The sequence below is a fragment of the Microtus ochrogaster genome, chromosome 6 (assembly GCF_000317375.1).
Source record: "Microtus ochrogaster isolate Prairie Vole_2 chromosome 6, MicOch1.0, whole genome shotgun sequence".
NCBI lineage: Eukaryota > Metazoa > Chordata > Mammalia > Rodentia > Cricetidae > Microtus > Microtus ochrogaster.
In genome coordinates this window covers 37,293,056-37,299,545 of record NC_022013.1, presented here as the reverse complement: position 1 = coordinate 37,299,545, position 6,490 = coordinate 37,293,056, and the positions used below count along the sequence as shown (strand labels likewise).

At 37.3% G+C, this 6,490-nt stretch overlaps 1 pseudogene; it reads right to left on the bottom strand.

The window, feature by feature from the left end:
* Positions 1-258: 258 nt before the first annotated feature.
* On the bottom strand, positions 259-1,211 carry LOC101980966 (annotated as a pseudogene).
* Positions 1,212-6,490: the final 5,279 nt, after the last annotated feature.

The window sequence follows — 6,490 nt, the reverse complement described above, 5'->3', positions numbered from 1 at the left end:
TCTTAAATATTAGAAAACAGAGAAATTAACTGATACAATTTCAAAATTTTTTTAAAGAGGGATGCAATGAACTTTATTGATGGTATTCAAGAGAGTAGGGCTCCCCATGTCCCCTCCTGCTATTCTGGGAGTCTGGGATGGAAACTGTAAGGGAGATGCTCAGTGTCAAGGGTTAGTTAGGACAGGGACTGCTCAGCAGCCGAGGGCCTCTCTCTTGCTGTGTCGTTGCCGGGATGGGGGTGGTCCAGGGTAGGCTTCTTACTCCTTGGAGGCCATGTAGGCCATGAGGTCCACCACTCTGTTACTGTAGCAGAATTCATTGTGGTACCAGGAAATGAGCTTTACGAAGTTGTCATTGAGAGCAATGCCAGCCCCAGCATTGAAGGTGGAAGAGTGGGAGTCACTGTTAAAGTCACAGGAGACAACCTGGTCCTCAGTGTAGCCCAGGATGCCCTTTAGTGGGCCCTCGGATGCCTGCTTCACCATCTTCTTGATGTCGTCATACTTGGCAGCTTTCTCCAGGGGGCATGTCAGATCCACGACGGACACATTGGGGGGGGGGGTAGGAACGCTGAAGGCCATGCCCGTGAGCTTCCCGTTCAGCTCTGGGATTACTTTGCCCACAGCCTTGGCAGCGCGATGGCCATCTCTCCACAGCTTCCTAGAGGGGCCATTCACAGTCTTCTGGGTGGCTGTGATGGCATGGACTGTGGTCCTGAGTCCTATGATGCTAAAGTTGTCATGGATGACCTTGGCCAAGGGGGCTAAGCAGTTGGTGGTGCAAGAAGCGTTGCTGACAATCTTGAGGGAATTGTCATACTTGTCATGGTTCACACCAATCACAAACATGGAGGCATCGGCAGAAGGGGCGGAGATGATAACTCTTTTGGCCCCACCCTTCAAGTGGGCCCTAGCCTTCTCCATGGTGGTGAAGACACCAGTCGACTCTACAATATACTTGGCGCCGGCATCCCCCCATTTGATGTTGGTGGGATCTCGCTCCTGGAAGATGGTGATGGCCTTCCGTTGATGACAAGCTTCCAATTCTCAGCCTTAACTGTGCCTTTCAACTTACCATGGGTAGAGTCATACTGGAACATGTAGACCATGTAGTTGAGGTCGATGAAAGGGTCATTGATGGCAACAACGTCCACTTTGCCAGAAGTGAAGGCAGCCCTGGTAACCAGGCGTCCAATACCGTCAAATCCGTTCACTCCGACTTTCTCTGGAACGAGGCTGGCACTGCATGGAAAGTAGCGGCTGTCTCTAGAACAGGGAGGAGCAGAGAGCCCAATTTCAAATTTTTAAGTCTATTTTGATTATTTGAAGTTAAGCTTCAGTTTAGTGTTAAGTTTAATCTATTCCTAGGTAGTTTTCAATTGAAATTAAAGGAATCCATGCATGTGTTTTATTAAACATTGTTTCTCAAATGGAAGGAGCTAGTGTGATAGCCTAGTTACACAAGTGCCTGCTGTGTGAGCATGGGGTCTAAATTTGAATCCCTATGATTCATATAAAAGTTGATTACAGTGGTGTGCATCTGTAGCCATAGTGGTCTTCAGGTTGTGTAGTTGCAGGTGGATCTTTGTAATATGCTGCTCAGCATGTCCACTAAGTCAATGATCTGTCTCAAAAAATATTGTGGGGAGTTGTTAAGAAAGTCATTATATTTTGGCCACTGGCCTCTATATTCCTGATTATACAGAAATATACATACATACATACATGCACACAGAAATAAACTCACACACAAATAAATACAATAATAAAGATACAATTAAAGAAGTGTGTAGTTATAAAAAAACATTAACCTAAAATCTGATATTCTTCACCAATATAAAAATAAAATAAATAACGAATAAAATAGTATTTGACTTTATCCAAAACCGGACTTGCTGAACATAGCGGACAATGAGGACTACTGAGAACTCAAGAACAATGGCAATGGGTTTTTGATGCTACTGCACGTGCTGGCTTTGGGGGGGCCTGGGCAGTTTGGATGCTCAACTTACTAAACCTGGATGGAGGTGGGCGGTCCTTGCTTGGACTTCCCACAGGTCAGGGAACCCTGATGGCTCTTCAAGCTGATAAGGGAGAGGGACTTGATGGGGGAGGGGGAGGGAAATGGGAGGTGGTGGCGGGGAGGAGGCAGGAATCCTCAATAAATAAATAAATTTAAAAAATAGTATTTGACTATAAAGTCAAGTAATGTCTTAATATTATTTTCACACTGAAAAAATTCTATTATCATCTCTTAAAAGTATTTAAAAACTTAATGAGTTTAAGAATTTGTTGAAGATTTTTCTAGTTGGTTTTATACTGTTGTGTTATAAATGAAGTCAATTAAAGGGACTCTAAATTGTTGCCTTTATGCCATTTCATTTAGAAGGAATTAACAAAGCCAGTGCAATACTAAAGATAGGATACTTTTTTCCCTGTTCAAGCAGCTGGTCACAGAGAAGGATTGCTCCCTCAAGAACCATAAAATTCTTCCATTTGACAGCCAAGCAGAAAAGGTGAGAAGAAAATAAACAGCACAGCTAACAGGAGCTGTCATCATGATGAATGCTGATGAGCAGTAATTAATGTGGATTCTCCTAGGCAAAGCCCAAAGGTCTGTGCCTTGCCCACTGACTTAAGGATGGGGAAGCAGGAAAGTAGGAAGACAAAATGAGTAAAGTAACCAGAGACAACACTACTTTTAAAGTCAGGAAAGCTGAGTAGTACAACTGTGAAATTGTCTGATCCTCTAGGATGCTTTAGTGCTCTTTAGTGTTTATAAACAGAAGAAATGATGCTAAATACCAGTGAATAGTGATACCAAACTAATGTCAATAAATGGTATGGGAAATGTGTACAAATATAATCTCTCTCTTTGGGCATGGATAGTGCTCTTAACCTAATACATGGTACTTATTAGACATAGAGCAATATACAATTTGAAAGAAAAAAACCTTATTTCTTTCTTAATACTTATTTCAATTCTACAAAAGCACTATACTGCTTTCAAATTGGATTATACTATTTCAATGACATGCTTAAACAATACCTTCATAATATGAATAATTATTGATGTATGTGTATTAGTATACCAATTAATATGTTTTATAAATGTTTTATTCCTCAGCTAGTATAATGTCAGAGTAAAGAAATTCTCCATACTACACTTTTTGAGATATTAGTATCAGAGCATTTAATTTTTTGGTAGCTCTTTCTTTGGTTAAAAAATGACACATATGTATTCATGTATAAGATGAAATGTAGGTGGTAAGCATGTTCTCTATTTAAAAAAATTTACTATGCCGGTATTGTGATATTGTTGGCCTGAAGAGTGCACTACAAGCAAAGACATTTTTCTCCAACCCAAATTTCTATCTCTGTGCTTATTCTCTTGTATCTAGAAGAAATCTACAGAGAATTATTAACAATTATTATTTTATGAACTATAAATGTTTAATCAGAAAAAATATAATAATGGTAAAGATGATTTTGAGCATTCAGGCATTGTTCTGTAGATGTTGTCACAGTTCTGCCATGTTTGAAAAAGAATATCTATGCTGGCACAAGAAATGCCAAAGAGTGGAAGCATTTTAGTCAGCAGCTAAAAAGATGCCAGTGACAGCTGGGTGGAGCCTCTTCTATGAACAGCTTAATGAATGCCAATTGACCATCTCTCCTGGAAATGGTATTTTTTGGACACCATTCTAAGAAACCTGGGGCAAATGTACTCGTACACATATAAACACATATAAAGGTACAGAACAGATCATTCTTTCTCATTCTCTCTCTCTCCCTCCTCCCCCCTCATTCCCTCTCTCTCTCTGCTATGGGATAATGTTTTTCTGTACTATGTTTTGTCACTCATATTGGTTTAATAAAATGCTGACTGGTTGGAGCCAAGCACAGTATGGTGGGGCAAGCAGACTGGGCAGAAGAAAGGTGAAGACGCAACCATCAGCCAGATGCAGAGGAAGCAAAGTGAAAATACTTTACTGAGAAAATATACAAAACAATGCGGCTAAACATAGCCAAAAATGATGGGTTTATTTAAATTGTAAGAGTTAGTTAATAATAAGTCTGAACCATTCTCTAAATACTGTTATAATTAATATAATTTTTGTTTAACTATTTGTATCTGGGCATCATGGAAATAAAAGCTCAATCTCTGTCTATAAATGGCACCCAAATCTTTGGCAAGAATTTCCACAGAAAAAGTTTTATAAAAAAGGATTCTAGACAGATAAGAACAGAGTCAAACAGAGCTTCTTGGTAACTGTCTTTTTTTTCTAGTAGGCTGTTTGCTGGCAGCAAGCAAATCTGAGGCTCTTTTAAGAGAGGCTTTCTCACTTGGCATTAGCAGTAAAAACCTTGGAGCTCTTTTAAGGGGCCATGCTATCAAACACGTAAATGGTGTTTATGAACAGCCAACATCAGGCTTAATGGTGGTGGCATGTACCTAGAAACTTCACAGAGTTATAGTAATAGATATGTCTCCCACCAGTACCACAAACACGAAGCTAGACTAAAACAGCTAAGAAACAGGGTGAATCCAGTCACCAAACCTGCAGCTTCAATCCTAGCTGCATTGCTTAGCAAATTAAATATTTATGTTTTCAGAAAAGGATAGATATATACAGTAAATACATATACAGACAGAAAAAAAAACTCCAAATAATTTACAGTGTGTTCAAAAATATATGTAGGCTTGGGAGAGATAAGAAAAAGGATAGAGATTTAATCCCAGTACTTGAGAGGCAGAGAAAGGCAAATCTCTATGAGTTAGAAGCTAGTCTTGTTAACAGAGTGAGTTCCAGGACAGCCAAAGATACACAGAGAAACCTTGTCTCAAAAAATCCTAAAATTATAGCTGGGCCATTGTGCATGCTTTAATTCAAGCCCTCAGGAGCCAGAGGCAGGTAGATCTCTGTGAATTCAAAGCCAGCCTGGTATACAAGCACTAGTTCCAGAACAGGTTCCAAAGATATAGAGAAACTAAAAAGATATAGAGAAAATAAAAAGCAAAAATTAAAAAAATAAAAGAAATAGAGTAAGAAAAGAGTCACATAAAAATGTAAAATACACAGAGAGTCTGGATACTATATGTTATTGAGTTGTCTTTGAATTGTTTGACTATTGAGAAAGTAAGAACAGCTGCTAAAAATTGATTAGAATGCTGCTGGATCAATTTAATTTATATATTTTGAAAATGTCTTGACTTACTTTGGGTAAGAGGTTTTATTTTTATTTCCACATGGAAATAGAGGCTGTGGATTCATTCTTGGTTTAAAAAAATTAGGTTTAATCAAGGACAATCCCTTGAAAAATCTCCAATGGGAATGGATGACCCAGATAAAACAATATTTCATAGTACTACTGTTGCAATATCCTCTGAATTCTACATCCAGAACAGCCTCAAGACTTCAGACTGAAACCATCCAGTCTCACAGAATACTCCAGTCAGGATTTGACCATAATTCTAAATTTTCTTTTGGTCCACAAAGAGTCTCAGTGTCCCGAGTCAGCAGGATGTAACCTAGAAAACTATGCCCACATTTCCAAAAAAAAAAAAAAAAAGGATTATGGTTGTTTGTCTTTATTTAAAGTTTTGATTGTAGTTGTTTTGGATAATTGTCAGAAAACAAGCTAAACAAAAGAGATTAGATTATGAGGTCTTGTTTTAAATAAATATATATGTGTATATACATATATATGTAAATATATATATATATTCATTCTAGATGCATTCATGTTCCTCCAACATTTCTTTTTTTCTTTTTAGGTATATGGAATTCCATTGTGCATATATAGCACATTTTAATTATCTACTCATTTGTCAATGGACATCTAGACTGACTTATTTTCAGCTATTGTGACTAGAATAGCAACAAACATGATTATGCAAGTATCTCTATTATACAATTAAGAATGCTTTGGGTCATGTCTAAGTGTGTGGTACAGCTGATTCATATGGTAGTCTATTTATAGTTTTATGAGACATATTCAGCCTGGTTTCCCAAGTGGTTCTATTAGTTTGCTCACCACAAACAATGTATAAATATCCTTCCTTCCCCACCCATATCAAATTTTGTTGTCATTTATTGCCTTGGTGATGACAATTCTGACTTTTGTGAGTAGCTAAAGATATTGAACTATGTTTTATAGAGTTGAATAGTAATTTCTGTTTCTTTCTAACCAATATATATATATATTGGTTATATATATATATATATATATATATATATATATATATTACATGAGGCAAACAAAACATGGTAATTATTCAGCTATGTGACCTATTTGATAATTTGAATTAAATAAAGGCAGAGCTAAACACTGGATTTCACAAATAGTTGTACAATAATCTTGATAATAATAATTTTATGGAACTATATGAATAAAGTCTATCTGGACCTAATTTATGTAAGATTAGAAAAATAAAAAAAACATAAAAACAAGGAAGGAAAAGTTTCAAACTCTTTTATTATTATTA